The sequence below is a fragment of the Eriocheir sinensis genome, unplaced genomic scaffold (genome assembly GCF_024679095.1).
Source record: "Eriocheir sinensis breed Jianghai 21 unplaced genomic scaffold, ASM2467909v1 Scaffold826, whole genome shotgun sequence".
NCBI lineage: Eukaryota > Metazoa > Arthropoda > Malacostraca > Decapoda > Varunidae > Eriocheir > Eriocheir sinensis.
Window position 1 is genome coordinate 71,002 of NW_026112193.1, and position 16,031 is coordinate 87,032.

The window sequence follows — 16,031 nt, forward strand, 5'->3', positions numbered from 1 at the left end:
GCAATCTGAATTTACTTGTCTACATCTGAGTTTTACGCCATTGTTCCTCGTGCGCAGACTGTCATCGATCATAAACAATGTTGATCTGTCTACATTCGTGAAACCATTAAGTATTTTAAAACATTCGATCAATTTTCCTCGGAGGCGACGTTTCTCAAGAGAACATGTTAAGGATAGAAAGCCTTTCTTCGTAGGATTTGTTGCGCAAGGAAGGGATCATTTCGTTGCCCGACGCTGAACACCTTCTAATTTAGCAATATCCTTTGCATGGTGGGGGACCAAAACTGTACCGCATATTCCAAGTGGGGTCTGACTAAACTGTTGTAGAGCTGGAGTATTACATCTTTATTCTTGAATACAAAGTTTCTTTTAATGAAGCCCAACATTCTGTTCGCTTTATTTGCTGCATCGATGCATTGCTGTGAGAATTTGAGGTTTGACGCGATTTTGACCCCCAAGTCTTTGACGCATTGAACGCTTTTGAGTTTAACGCCGCGCATTTCGTATTCGAACTTCTTATTCCTCGTTCCAACTTGAAGGACCTGGCACTTGTCTACGTTAAAGGGCATCTCCCATCTATCCGACCAAGCTGAAATTTTGTGCAAATCCTCTTGGAGGCTTTGCCTGTCTTCGTCAGTGAGAACCGAGTTACCAATCTTTGTGTCGTCTGCAAATTTACTAATGCGGTTATTGAGTCCAACATCCACGTCGTTGATGTAAATAATGAAGAGCACTGGGCCAAGGACCGAGCCCTGAGTGACGCCACTAGTGACAGGCGCCCACTCTGAGTTAAATCCGTCAATCACTACTCTTTGTTGTCTGTTGCTCAACCAATTCGCGATCCATTGGTTTACTTGACCGTCAATACCTATTTGCTTTAATTTGTAAAGTAATTTATGATGCGGGACTTTATCAAACGCTTTCTGGAAATCAAGATAGACTACGTCCAGTGATTTGGTTACGTCATAAACAGTGAAGAGGTCGTTATAGAAGGTTAATAGGTTTGATAGGCAGGATCTTTTGTTTCGGAAGCCATGTTGTGAGTCCCCAATCAATGAGTGGCTTTCAAGGTAACTCACAATTTTGTCTCTAATTATGCCCTCAAGTAGCTTACCTACAACCGAAGTTAGACTAATGGGCCTGTAATTACCTGGTACTTTTGTCTCCTTTCTTGAAAATCGGTGTCACGTTAGCCTTTTTCCAATCTGAAGGGACGATGCCTTGTCGCAAGGACATATTGAATACGGTTGTGAGGGAGGAGAGTATTTCGCTCTTCGTTTCTTTCAGCAGAGTTGGATATACTTTGTCAGGTCCAGGACTTTTATTTGTTTTAAGTGAATGGAGAGCTTTAAGGACTTCATCGGTTGTTATTTCAAAATTAGGCAAAGCATGCTCGAGATTTACAATAGTACTGGTGTTGGTGGTAGCGAGAGGAAGACTGTTAGTATTAAACACCGAGGAAAAGTAATTGTTTAAGAGGTTTGCAATGTGTTGGCTGTCAGTCACTAGTGCACCGTCGCTGTTTGTTAAAGGTCCAATACCACTTTTGATCGCCTTTCTGTTGTTTATGTAACTGAAGAAAGATTTCGGGTTATTTTACAGTTGGCTGCAATATTTTCTTCATATCTACGCTTTGCCTGACCTACTAGTCTTTTACTCGGCGCCTGGCATCATTATATAGTCTAATGTTCTCGGGCGTGCTTTGTTCTTTCTTTAACCTGTAAAACAATTTTCTCTCATTGACTGATTGTTTAATTTCGCTATTAAACCACGGTGGGCTTTTATTAGTGTTAATTCGCTTCTCGCACAAGGGGACGAATGTGTTCTGCTGAGTGAGTAAGTGATTTTTAAAACTTATCCAGGCCTCCTCTACGTTGCCGTCATCTGATAGTTGTTTTTCTGTTAGTTTTTGTCGGATTTCTACGAAGTTAGCTCTTTTGAAATTGGGCACCTTTATTTTATTTTCAGTCACTGATGATTGAGCTCTAATGTCGACGCGCACTAATTTATGATCGCAAGAACCGAGGTGTTCTCCTACCGTGACACTACTGACAAGGTTATCTTGGGTCGTTATAACAAGGTCGAGTATATTATTTTGTCGAGTTGGCTCAGAAACCATTTGGCTTAGTTAATTTTCTTCTAGAAATTCGATCATTCTATGTGACTCGCCTTCTGTACCTGACAGTGTCGCCCAGTCGATATGGAGGAGGTTAAAGTCTCCTAATATCAGTGAGTCGTTGTTATTAAGTGACTGCCTTAAGACGCTGTACCTTTCAAGGTCGTCATCGAGTGACTGCCCGGGAAGTCTGTAGGTGACAGATATATTTAAATTGACTTTTGCAATGTTTACTCGCACGCACAAATGTTCAACGTTACTGTTTCCCGGTGTTTTGTCGGTGGGTTGCAAATAGCTTTTGACATAAAGGGCGACGCCACCGCCTCTACGGTTTACACGATCTTTGTTGAAGAGTCTGTAGCCATCTATGTTGTATTCGGAACTTAAATCAATATTTGTGGTGTCGATAAATGTTTCGGTTATAGCAATTATGTCAAAATTTTCTGTTAAAGCAAGACATCTCAGTTCATCAAATTTGTTTCTTAGGCTACGCGCATTGAAACTAAGGATTTTAAGTTATCTAGAGGCTTGGTAATACAGGTGGTGGTACTTGCGGGATCACGGTTACAGGTTTGTTGCGATGCACGGCGTCTATTTACACGGGCGGGGTGGAGGGACATGGCCGTGACTCGTTTTGCTCGGATGACACGCACTGCTTCGTTGAGGAGCCTTCCGAGTCTGGCTGCCCTGATGGGAGAAAGGTGCAATCCGTCCCTGTGGAAAAGTTCATTTTGTCCATAGAAATTGTCCCATGCGTTTAGGAACTCCACGTCAAGCTCCTGCAAAGAGTCTGTAAGCGGTTGTTTAGGCTGAAGGCCTTACTGAAAAAGTCGCTCTCCGCCCAAGTCCGTGGTAGAACTCCTGAAATCAAAATGTTAAGGGATTTAGTCTTATACTGCTGGATGAGCCTACGGTACTTCTCCAGGAGTTCCTCAGACCGGGTCGTGGTGACGTCGTTCGTACCTGTGTGGATAACAAACAGTGAATCATTAGTAGCCTGGGGGGAGATCTCCTCAAGAGCAGCAGTTATGTCGTCGATCCCAGCACCAGGATAGCAATAGTTCCGTCTTCGACGAGGAACTCTGCCGCAGAACTCAACGACCTGCTGGCGAATCATGGAGTCACCCACCAGGAAGGTGCTCTCCTGCTCGTCCTCCTCCTCCAGAATGGCAAACCTGTTGAAGCAATGAACAGGATAAATCGCTTGTCTGGCTGGCTTGGCTCCTCCATTCACGACGGTGAAGCCATCATGGTCGGTGCCACTAGCATCCTCCCGTTGCGTGGTGTTGTCCGCTGGTGTCGACGGTACCGCTGAGGGCAAGGGGGCGGTTGGAAAAGGGTTTGGCACCACAGCAACGTTGGCCTGGATGAATTCCTGCAAGGAGGCAACAGTGCGAGAAAGCTCTATTATTTTATTCTGACCTGCTTCCATCTTCTCTTCTTGCTCCTGCAGTCTGGTCTCGAGATGCTGCCTGGTGAGAGAAAGCTCCATTATTTTATTCTGGCCTTCTTCCATCTTCTCCTCCTGCTCCTGCAGTCTTGTCTCGAGATGCTGCCTGGACAGACACAGTCTACAGACAGCAGAACGCCCTGTAAAAAAGTGAGCTGAGAAGCTACCGTTACAAGTACTGCACTTCTTAGGTGCCATCTTAGCTGAAATGAAAGAGATAAAAACACAAAGTGAAGGGGATTAGGAAAGGGGGTGAGGTGTGTGAGAGGTAGTTTAGTAATGGAGGAAAAGTGAGAGAGAGGAGGAGTAGGAAGGGATGTGAGGTGAGTAAAGAGGGGGAAAGGGAGGTGTGTGAGATCAAGGAGGGTTAGGAAATAGGTGAGGTGGGAGAGAGGAGGAGTAGGAAGGGATGTGAGGTGAGTAAAGAGGGGGAAGAGGCGTGAGTGAGGTGTGTGAGATCAAGGAGGGTTAGGAAATAGGTGAGGTGGGAGAGAGGAGGAGTAGGAAGAGATGTGAGGTGAGTAAAGAGGGGAAGAGAGGCGGTGAGTGAGTGTGTGAGATCAAGGAGGGTTAGGAAATAGGTGAGGTGGGAGAGAGGAGGAGTAGGAAGGGATGTGAGGTGAGTAAAGAGGGGGAAAGAGAGGCGGTGAGTGAGGTGTGTGAGATCAAGGAGGGTTAGGAAATAGGTGAGGTGGGAGAGAGGAGGAGTAGGAAGGGATGTGAGGTGAGTAAAGAGGGGGAAAGGGAGGCGGTGAGTGAGGTGTGTGAGATCAAGGAGGATTAGGAAATAGGTGAGATGAGTGAGAGGGAGTTTGGGAAAGGAGGTAAGTGGGAGAGAGGAGTAGGAAGGGATGTGAGGTGAGTGAGGTGTGTGAGAACAAGAAAGGTTAAGAAAGAGGCGAGGTAAGGTGGGTGAAGGGATGGGTAAATAGGATGTGAGGTAAGGTGAGTGAGGGGGGGAGGGCTTAGAAATATGTGGAGGTGAGGGAGGAGTAGGAAGGGCTAATCCTCTAGGGGATGAGGAGGAGCAAAAGGGATGTGAGGTGAGCGAGGGTGGGGGGGGCTTAGGTGAGGTGAGGGAAAGGGGTGTAGGAAGTGTTAATCCTCTAGGGGATTTAAAGAGGGTGTAGTGAGGAGGAGCAGATTGAATCCTCAGGGAATTCAAAGGGTGGGTTGTCGACACACCCAAATCACGCGTGAGACACTCGGGAACACAAAGTCACACTCGGGACACACGAAACACAGAAACCCAAGCACAAGCACGACTAAACACCCTCAAGTCACTCATAAAACACCTGAAATACAACAGCACACTCAAAACACTCTGAAACCCACGCAGAGCACTATAAACAGCCAAATCACACGCAAAAGCACTGGAAACACAACACACTCGAAACGCAGAACACTCGAAAAACAGCCAAATCACACGCAGAAACACCGGACACAAAACAGCACACTCAAAACACTGAAACACACGCAGTACACTTAGAAGCAGCAAACTAAAAATCAAAAACACCGGAAACACAACACACTTGAATCACTCTGAAACCCACGCAGAACACCCGGAAACAGCCAGATCACACGCAAAAACACCGGAAACACAAATCACAGAGGCAACCACAGGCAGCACTATAAACAGCCAAATCACACGCAAAAGCACTGGAGACACAACACACTCGAAACGCAGAACACTCGAAAAACAGCCAAATCACACGCAAAAACACCGGAAACAAAACAGCACACTCAAAACACTGAAACACACGCAGTACACTTAGAAGCAGCCAAATCACGCAAAAACACCGGAAACACAACACACTTGAATCACTCTGAAACCCACGCAGAACACCCGGAAACAGCCAGATCACACGCAAAAACACCGGAAACACAAATCACAGAGGCAACCACAGGCAGAAACCACAAGCGACACACACCAAACACGTGTCGGGAAATCACAGGCAACACACAAGGTCCACAAGCGAGAACACACAAACGCAATCCCAAGAGCACAACGAAAACACAGGGCAAGCGATGTTGTGGAGCGCAGCGGGGTGAGGTCACGACCTTCTCTCAGCAGAGGTCGGGTGAAAGAGAGAGAGAGAGAGAGAGAGAGAGAGACGGACAGACAGACAGACAGAGAGAGCATCATGGATTAGGCAACAAACAAAAAATAAAGATAATCTAACAACAAACAAGAACGAGAAATGGACTCGGCGGGACACAGCACGCGGAGAACTGACATCAGGAGGACAGCCAACGCAACAGTGACGACCCAGAACATGTACAAGTCAGGGCGGGCAGAGGGCGAGCAGGTGGAGAGATTACATTAGATCACTGGCCGGAGCAGAATGGAGTACACTAACATCAAACAGAGAAAGGTAGAGGAACAGACAACTGGGAAAGGCCTTTGTAATAGACTAGTAATAACTTACGATGGTGAATATTAGAGTACTGCAGTCACTTAAGTTAGAGCATTTGCCGGAGCAGGATGGCGTAATCTAACATCAATCAGAGAAAGGTGAAGGAATAGAGATGGACCATTGAGAAAGACCTCTGCCATAGACTGACGATATGAAGTTTACAGTGTCAATCCCTAAAGTTAGAGCATTTACCAGAGCAGGATGAAGAGGTCTAACACCTAACATAGAAAGGTGGAGGACGCTGGGAAAGGCCTTTGTTTTGTATTGGACTAACAAGGCCTTAAGATGAAGATTAGATGAAGTTTGAGTATTTGCCAAACCACGATGGAGTATAATATCAGGGAAAGGTGGAGGACGTTGGGAAAGACCTTTGTTTTGTATTGGACTAACAAGGCCTTAAGATGAAGATTAGATGAAGTTTGAGTATTTGCCAAACCACGATGGAGTATAATAACAGGGAAGGGTGGAGGACGTTGGGAAAGGCCTTTGTTCTGCAGTAGACTAGCAATGCCTGAAGATGAAGATTATATTAGTTAAGAGTATTTGCCAAAGCTCGATGGAGTAATATATCAAACAGAGAGGGGTGGAGGACGTTGGGAAAGGGCTATATGCTGCAGTGGATTAGTCATGACTGAGGATTATGAAGGTCAGAATGGGGTTAGGTTAAGTTAGGTGGGGTTAGGATAGGTGGAGGACGTTGGGAAAGGCCTCTATGCTGCAGTGGATTAGTCATGACTGAGGATTATGAAGGTCAGAGTGGGGTTAGGTTAAGTTAGGTGGGGTTAGGATAGGTGGAGGACGTTGGGAAAGGCCTCTATGCTGCAGTGGACTAGAAATGGGTGAAGATTATGAAGATCAGATTGAATAGTGACGTTAGGTGGGGTTAGGTTCACGGGAGCTGCCTTGTATACGCCCACCGGCCTCTTGCAGACTCCTTGGTTAGTATTGGCAGACACTTCCGCCTCTTACATCAACTATTTCCAAAGGCCAAAAAGGGGATCAATTGGGTTCTCATGAGAGTGTTTTCAGGTTCATGGTACAGAAGAAGAATCAAACTACTACTAGGACCATTAAAATACTCCTGGAAATACCGAACACTCATACGAAAACCGTGTCAAATATGTGAGCTCGGGCGCCGAAATGGGTTAAGATTCGTTTTAGGTCCGTGCCAGTATCTCATTACCTACTTTATGAAACATCAGTATCTCTTCATATATCTTTTCTACAAACCTTCAACAGTCACGGAAACGCTTTGAAAATCCAATTCAAGGACTCTTTTTTTTTTTTTACTCCTGAAAATAGGGGATAGTTTACGAAAGCGCGTCGCCTCCTCTGGCGGCGGCCGCGGCGACGCTGCAGCCGGTGTTGCGAGAAATACCTCCTCGCTGAAATAAGTCACATATATATGTGGGGGAGTCAAGGGGGGGGGGCTGATTAGAAGGGGCGGTCGAGGGGGGCGCAGACCCCACGTTAGTAGGTCGTAAAGTTCGGTTGGAGTAGTTTAACTATGCTCCCCGACCCTAAACCCTCTGCGAGCTATTTCACGGCTGCGGCGACTGCAGCGTCGCCGCGGCCGTCGCCAGAGGAGGCGACGCACTTTCGTAAACATACAGCACGTTTGTAAGCTCCCCAACCAAACACGAAACACGACGAAAATTCCTTGTATAGTGTTTTTTCACATTTGTTACCTTCTTTATGCCCTTGAACTGACTCCTCTGCTGTAAGAAAAAAAAAAAACTATACGAGGAATTTTCGTCGTGTTTTGTGTTTGGTTGGGGAGCTTACAAACGTGCTGTACTGGACTGTAAGACTGGCCCTTAACATCAGGTTCTTTTTTTTCGCTATCTTTTATTTGCATTATATTTCTCACACATGAGTTATCCCTTTACTTTTAGTTGTTGTTGTTTTCATGAGAACCCTGGAGCCGAGATTTAGGTCAGATGAGAGTGTGACGTCATCATGCTGTGCGTGGAACGACTGTGTATTCTTGTAGTATTTCCGCGAGAAACTATATAGAGGTGTACAGATAGAACCTAGAAGAGGGTAAGTGGAGGAAGAAAAGGAGGAAGAGGAGGAAGCAGCGGAAAAGGTGGAGGAAGACTTTAATCCAGACCCAATAATTCGTAGATAAAACTTTATTCTCATAAGGATTGAACCCCGTTTTGCTTCCCCATCTCTTTCATAGCATTTACCCGTTCAGTCATTTTTCCGACACACTCATAGAATAAGTTCCGCACAATGGCAATATAAATATAAAAAAAAGCTGCATGCCGAACTTTCATCATCAAATGAAACTCCTATGATGTGAAAAATCAATGAAAGAAAAGAAAAAAGAGAAAAAGCACTTGATGGAAGCTATTTTTTCCGTTTGTTTGTGTTAGGAGAAGTGGTTACAGACTTTTTTGTGTGTTATTGTTTTACCTTTGAGCTGCTTCCTATGATGCGAAAATAAACAGATAAATGGGAGAGAAATAAATGAGAAAAGCACATGATAGTGAGTGCTTTCTGATTGTGGGAGAAGTGGTTTAGTTTTTTAGGGGTGTTATTGTGTTACCCTTGAGCTGCCTCCTGTGATGCGAAAATAATTAGATAAATGGGAGAGAAAAAAATAGAAAAAGCATATTATGGTGACTGTTTTCTGATAGTGGGAGAAGTGGTTATGTTTTTTTTTGTGTGTGTGCTGTGTGTTAATGTTTGCCTGCTATGATGCGAAAATAAATATATAAATGAGAGAGAAAAAAAAAGAAAAAACACATGATGGTGAGTGTTTTCTGATTGTGGGAGAGGTGGTTGGTGTTTTTTTAGTGAGTGAGTTTTGTTTTGTCTTTGAGCCGCCTCCTGTGATGCCAATAAATGAATAAATAATTAATAACAGTGCATATCCTTAACCCAACAAGAGGACACTCGACTTATACATGACTACTCCTAGGCCGGTATTCTCAGACGCTTCTGTCTCTCATTCCAACTTTTTTCACAGGGGTCAAAGGAGATCAGTCGGATTCTCATGCGGTTTTTTTTTAGGTCCATAGTACAGATAGGAGGTCAGACTACCACCAGGGTCATTAAACTACCCCTGGCAATACCCACAACGCCTACAAAAGCTGTGTGTGTGTGTGTGTGTGTGTGTGTGTGTGTGTGTGAGAGAGAGAGAGAGAGAGAGAGAGAGAGAGAAAAAAAAAAATTCATAGATGGAGAGCAAGGATGAAAGAAAGGGAGAAATAGAATGAAGTAGAGAAGAAAAAAATAAAGAGACAGACGACTTAAGAGAAGTGGGACCCGATGCGAATGTTAGGAAACTCTAGCGGGCCGTCCTCGTGGGCGTCAGCACTCTCACTGGTGGTTTCTCTCCGCAGGTGTGTGGGTGCAATGTATACCTGAATGATGTTAATTGGTGAACAGATTCCTACCAAGTAAAATCAATCAATCAATCAATCAAAGAAGGAAAATGTAATAAAAAAGAAAAAATGGAATGAGAAAGAAAAGGGAAACGGATGCTGCGTCGCAAGCCGTCGCGAGGATTCCTTTGGATGCTTGTGCGCGTTTCCCAGGCCCGTCGGTCTTCCATCCCTGAACCGATAAACGCGGTGACCGGCGCCTTCACAGTAATTATGATTAATTTTATAATCCAGTCTGGTAGTTTTAAGAAGCGAGTTCTTGCATCCTCGCCTCGGCGGGGGTGTGGAGCGCCAGCGAGCCCAAGGTCTCCCTGGCGAGCATGGCAGGACTGGAGGGCTCCAGGCAGGGCTCCTCGGCGTCCCTCGGGGCCCCGACGGAGGTGACGGAGATCTTCCGGCTACAAACCCGGGCAGGTGGAGCTCGTTAGCCGTGGTAGGCAATCTGCCTATGAGAGCAAACTCTATACAAACCCGGGCAGGTGAGGCTCGTTAGCCGTGGGAGGCAATTCACCTAGGAGAGCAAACTCTATACAAACCCGGGCAGGTGAGGCTCGTTAGCCGTGGGAGGCAATTCACCTAGGAGAGCAAACTCTATACAAACCCGGGCAGGTGAGGCTCGTTAGCCGTGGGAGGCAATTCACCTAGGAGAGCAAACTCTATACAAACCCGGGCAGGTGAGGCTCGTTAGCCGTGGGAGGCAATTCATCTAGGAGAGCAAACTCTATACAAACCCGGGCAGGTGGAGGTCGTTAGCCGTGGGAGGCAATTCACCTAGGAGAGCAAACTCCGAACAAACCCGGGCAGGTGGAGGTCGTTAGCCGTGGGAGGCAATTCACCTAGGAGAGCAAACTCCGAGCAATAAACCCGGGCAGGTGGAGGTCGTTAGCCGTGGTAGGCAATTCACCTAGGAGAGCAAACTCTAAACAAACCCGGGCAGGTGGAGGTCGTTAGCCGTGGGAGGCAATTCACCTAGGAGAGCAAACTCTAAACAAACCCGGGCAGGTGGAGGTCGTTAGCCGTGGGAGGCAATTCACCTAGGAGAGCAAACTCTAAACAAACCCGGGCAGGTGGAGGTCGTTAGCCGTGGGAGGCAATTCACCTAGGAGAGCAAACTCTAAACAAACCCGGGCAGGTGGAGCTCGTTAGCCGTGGGAGGCAATTCACCTAGGAGAGCAAACTCTAAACAAACCCGGGCAGGTGGAGGTCGTTAGCCGTGGTAGGCAGTTCACCTAGGAGAGCAAACTCCGAACAACAAACCCGGGCAGGTGGAGGTCGTTAGCCGTGGGAGGCAATTCACCTAGGAGAGCAAACTCTAAACAAACCCGGGCAGGTGGAGCTCGTTAGCCGTGGTAGGCAGTTCACCTAGGAGAGCAAACTCCGAACAACAAACCCGGGCAGGTGGAGCTCGTTAGCGTGAGCAGTTCACCTAGGAGAGCAAACTCCGAGCAAAAAACCCGGGCAGGTGGAGCTCGTTAGCCGTGGTAGGCAATCTGCCTAGGAGAGCAAACTTCGAACAATAAACCCGGGCAGGTGGAGGTCGTCAGCCGTGGTAGGCAATCTGCCTAGGAGAGCAAACTCCGAACAATAAACCCGGCCAGGTGGAGGTCGTCAGCCGTGGTAGGCAATCTGCCTAGGAGAGCAAACTCCGAACAATAAACCCGGCCAGGTGGAGGTCGTCAGCCGTGGTAGGCAATCTGCCTAGGAGAGCAAACTCCGAACAATAAACCCGGCCAGGTGGAGCTCGTCAGCCGTGGTAGGCAATCTGCCTAGGAGAGCAAACTCCGAACAATAAACCCGGCCAGGTGGAGGTCGTCAGCCGTGGTAGGCAATCTGCCTAGGAGAGCAAACTCTAAACAAACCCGGGCTTGTGGTGCTCGTTATACTGTCGTAGACAATCCACGCGATGGGAACACCAAAGAAAAGGAAAATAAAAAGGAACACCAGAAAAATGGAAAATACAGAAACGAAACGTCAAGAAAAGAAACAAAAACATCATCCACCTTTAGGCCCTAACATCGCCAAAATTATGGATGGGTCTCTTCTGGGGAGAAAGCGGCTCATCCAGACCAAAGAACATCAACAAAAGGATGATATGAATAAATGAAATCAAAAAACATAAAGAAAAACACGTCAAGGAAAGAAAAATATAACAAACATCATCCACCTTCCGGCCCTGACTAACATCACCAAAATTATGGGTGGGTCTCTTCTGGGGAGAAAGCGGCTCACCCAGACCAAAGAACATCAACAAGGGATGATATAGAAAAGAACACCAAAAAAAATGGAAAAAGAACAGAATAAACATCGAAAAAGAAAAGCAACAGAAATAAATGAGCATCAAGAAAAGAGAAATACAAAGAAACATCATCCACCTTTCGGTCCCAAACAACATCACCAAAATTATGGATGGGTCTCTTCTGGGAGGAAAGCGGCTCATCCAGACCAAGGAACATCAACAAAAGGTTGATAGGAAAAAATAACAACAAAAAGCATCAATAAGAAGTAAAAGAAAAAGAACAGGAAAACATCGAAAAAGAAAACTAAAGCAATAAAAAGAACGAAAAACACGACATCAAGAAAATGAAATAAAACAAACATCATCCACCTTTCGGCCCTAACAACATCTCCAAAATTATGGGTGGGTCTCTTCTGGGAGGAAAGCGGCTCACCCAGACCAACGAACATCAACAAAAGGATGATAGGAAAAAAGAACATCAAAAAAGAAAACCAACACCGGGAAAACACAAAGGAAAAAAGAAAGAAAAAGAAAACAAATAGAAAAAAGAAAAGAAAGAAAGAAAAGGAAAAAGAAACAACAAAATAACAAAAAAAAAATAATAAAAAAATAATATAAATAAATAAATAAATAAATACAGAATATAGTAAAATTAACTAACTGACTCTAGCTGCTTAACTAACTATCAAACTATCTATTTAAGTAACCTACCTAACTGACGGTAATACAGCTGTTTGACTACCCATTAACAAACAAACAAACAAACCACTTAACGATCTAACATGGATAGTGAGGTAAGGTGGGATTAGACTTACAGGAGCTGCCTTGTAGTATAAACCAACCGGCCTCTTGCAGACTCCCGACGTTCTTATGTTCTTTTACGTTTAATAATATGGCCCTTAAACCCCATTCACACCTGTACTAATACCTGACTGGTTGGGTGACTCTTCTACCTCTGCCTGCCTCCCCTCCTGCTACTGTCTCCGCTATCAGCACACAATCTACGCTCCCCCATAAAACCCACACCTAACCTAACTTAACCTTCCTGTATATCCCCTTCACACCTGTGCTAATACCTGGCTGGATGGGTGACTCCTTCTACCTCTGCCTGCCTCCCCTAATGTTACTCCCTCCGCTATAAGCACAAATCTTCCCTCTCCCATAAAACCCACACCTAACCTATCCTAACCTTCCTGTAAACTCCCTTCACACCCGTACTAATACCTGGCTGGTTGGGTGACTTTTTCTACATCTGCCTGCCTCTTCCTGTTACTGTCTCCGCTATCAGCACACAATCTTCCCTCAACCATAAAACCCACTCCTAACCTAACCTAACCTTCCTAACCTAACCTTACTGTATACCCCTTCATACCTGTGCTAATACATGACTGGCTCACTTCCCTACATTCAACCACTAACACCTCACCCCCCCACACACACACGCATAAAACTATCAAACCCTCATTTAAAACAATATATCAAACACTCACAAGAAAAAACACCAGGACGCAACACTGTATAAGGCAAAGATGATGGTGGGAAGAGGGGTAAAGGGGGGTGGGAGGTCGCACGATAACCTACGCATTACCCCGGCGCGCTCCTCCGTCCCCTTGGCTCGTGACTCCGCGCAGGTAACAGCAGACCCCCTCAGCCGGCGACACAGGACCGATTGTGACACGCAGGTTACCTCAGTTTACCTTTCCCAGGCATACCCATTTCACTGACCCACGCGTGAGGAGGAGGAGGAGGAGGATAAAAGAGCAAGGGAAAAAGACGACGAGGTAGAGGTCAAGAAAGGGGAGCTAGCGAGAGGGAGAAAAAAGAGGAGGAGGAGGAGGAGGAGAAACCCTACGTGGCGGGTAAGGTAATGTAGGCTGCGGGGTCAACTAAGCTCTGCACCATTATGCCCTATTTTCAGGAGTAAAAAAAGTCCTTGAAATGGATTTTCAAAGCGTTTCCATGACTGTTGAAGGTTTGTAGAAAAGATATATGAAGAGATAGTGATGTTTCATAAAGTAGATTATAAGATACTGGCACGGACATGAAACGAATCTTTACCCCGAAATGTTTAAGAATATGGCTCCTTATGGTCTTACGAGTATAGAGGTTTTGCAGTGACGTCACGAAATAGCGTCGTCTGCACCTTGTGCGTCGTCTGCAGACCCGCTGGTGGTCACCTACCCAGCAGAGTGAGCAGACGGACCACGTGTGCCCCCTCCCTAAGTCACTACCCGCGGGCAAATGGCAGGAACTTTAGCATCATTTGTGTTAAGTGTTAAGATCGCTTGGGAATGCTGCGAAGCTAAGATACATCGAACAAATCAATGCTTTTGGAGGAGGAGAATGGTAGACTGGCTGTCTAGCTGGCTGGCTGACTGTCTGGCTGGTCGGTTGACTGGCTGTCCCTCTGCCTGGCCGATCTCCTGTTGCTGACCAGTGATGCCCAGGTAGGCAGCACAGGCAGTCAAACAGGAGAGGGCAAGTGACGACAGGTGAGGGCAGGTGACGGCAAGTCACCTTACACTACGCACTCTTGGTCACTTCCCTGCGTACACTTATATACTCCACCCAGCACTGAGCTCTGTCCCTCTGTGCACTTTGCCTCCACTGAGTTTCCTTTCCTATTTTCTTCCCCTGCTTGAGCGCCGCCATGCGTGTTTACCTCCGCCAGCTCATGTAAATCCTGTTCAAGAGTAATCCCCCGCCACACAATAAGCTAGGGGACCCGGGACAACACCTACATGAGTGATAGCTCATGTAATAATCTGATAAGTTTTGCCTGTAATATATCTTTGACAAAATGAGCACTACAGAGTCGAGGTGAAGCAGACGGCCGCCAGTTCTCCCTCCTCATAGCTGTTATCCACTTCCCCCACTGTCATGATTTTATTATTCAAGAAATAGGCTGTGGAAAAAAACGCGGGAATCCCCGCCATTTTGATTGAGAGAGCGGGAAGATGCATCACTAGAAGTCGGGAGCAGAGCGATATTTCAAATCATATTCGTTATTACTGCCATAGCTGAGCTATGTGTGGGATGCATGGCCCACTATTACTTACTGCATGTGTTAGGTTATTAATAAATAATAATCCATAGCCGTAGGGCGTTTAGCATAAGTGTTATGCAGAAAAAACGAGATGTCAGTGTGGCGAGACCACGACATCTTCTCCGCGGCCGGGGCGCTGAGCCTTGTGGGTCTTGCCGCTCCCCGCAGCATTCTTCCACCCAGACTCCAACGCAACTAGACGTCCCTCTACTTGTTACTTGTTACTTGTGTTTCTTATTTATCTGGTCCCACTTCCGCCGAAGCGCTCTGCAAGACCCACATATTTTAATTCATTAAATTTTCAATAATGATAACAGCTTATATGCCATGTTAATTGTCAATGTTTCCATGTCATAGCAGTCAGAGAACAGAAAAGTTTTTTGTTCTTTCTTAAATTTGGAGAGATCCTCTGTTCTTCTAATGTCAGGAGGGAGCTTATTGTACAGACTTGGGGCGGCAGAACTGAAAGCGCGCAATCCAACATTTGAAGAGTACCGCGGTTCATGAAGTGTGATTCCAGTAGTGGCTCGGCGAGTGTTAATGCCTTTACCTGGCTGTATTTCGTGTAATAATTCTCCCAAATACGGTGGACGGCCAGTAATCAAAGCTTAGTGTGTCTAAACACATAACTTAAATACTATCCTTGCTTTTATTGGCAACCAGTGGAGCTCTATCAGAACAGGAGTAATTCTCTCTCGTGGTGGAATTCCTTTGATTAATCTCGCTGCTCTATTTAAGACCATCTGTAGTTTCCTTAATTGGAGCTTTGGCAGGTTATAGTAGATTGAGTTGCAATTATCCACTCTTGATATAATACTGTTAATCACCAATTTCTTGATAGAATCTTCATCCAGGTATTTCATGATAAAAGCAATATTTGTAAGGTGATATCCGGCAATCCTTACGACATTATTTATCTGACATTTCAGTGTCAAATTGTAATCCAACAACACTCCCAAGTCACGAACACTTTCAACAACATGAATTTTATTACCACTTATAGTCATGTTACCGTCACCAAAATAACGTAGAGTGCCCTTCTTCCCCACAAGCATGAATTCAGTCTTATCATCGTTTAATTTCAATTGCTTATAATCCATCCAATCCTTGACTGAATTAATAACACTATTGATCTTAGCACTTGTATTTTCAATATCAGTGATGGAAAAGTAGAACTAGGTGTCATCAGCAAACACCTTGAATCCTACATCATGTTGTTGTAGTATCCTGAATAAACTAATTGTGTATATACAAAATAAAATAGGTCCCAGCACACTTCCTTGTGGAACTCCTCTTGTCAGAGCTTCATATGAAGAAAAACAATTTCCAATTTGAACACAATAATTTCTGGTTTGTAAATAACTCTCAAGA

General features: G+C 45.5%; 1 long non-coding RNA gene across 15 annotated transcripts; it reads left to right on the forward strand.

Annotated features, from left to right (window-relative positions):
• The first annotated feature begins 9,815 nt into the window (after positions 1 to 9,815).
• Positions 9,816 to 12,105, forward strand: LOC126994589 (uncharacterized). 15 transcript variants are annotated; one of them, XR_007749318.1, is made up of 6 exons: positions 9,816 to 10,052; positions 10,118 to 10,250; positions 10,316 to 10,575; positions 10,644 to 10,776; positions 10,909 to 11,112; positions 11,181 to 12,105. It is a non-coding gene; the product is annotated as an uncharacterized LOC126994589 (long non-coding RNA). The 15 variants fall into 15 exon arrangements; XR_007749323.1 differs by having other exon boundaries at positions 9,816 to 9,987; XR_007749315.1 differs by having other exon boundaries at positions 9,816 to 10,250.
• The last annotated feature ends 3,926 nt before the right edge of the window (positions 12,106 to 16,031 follow it).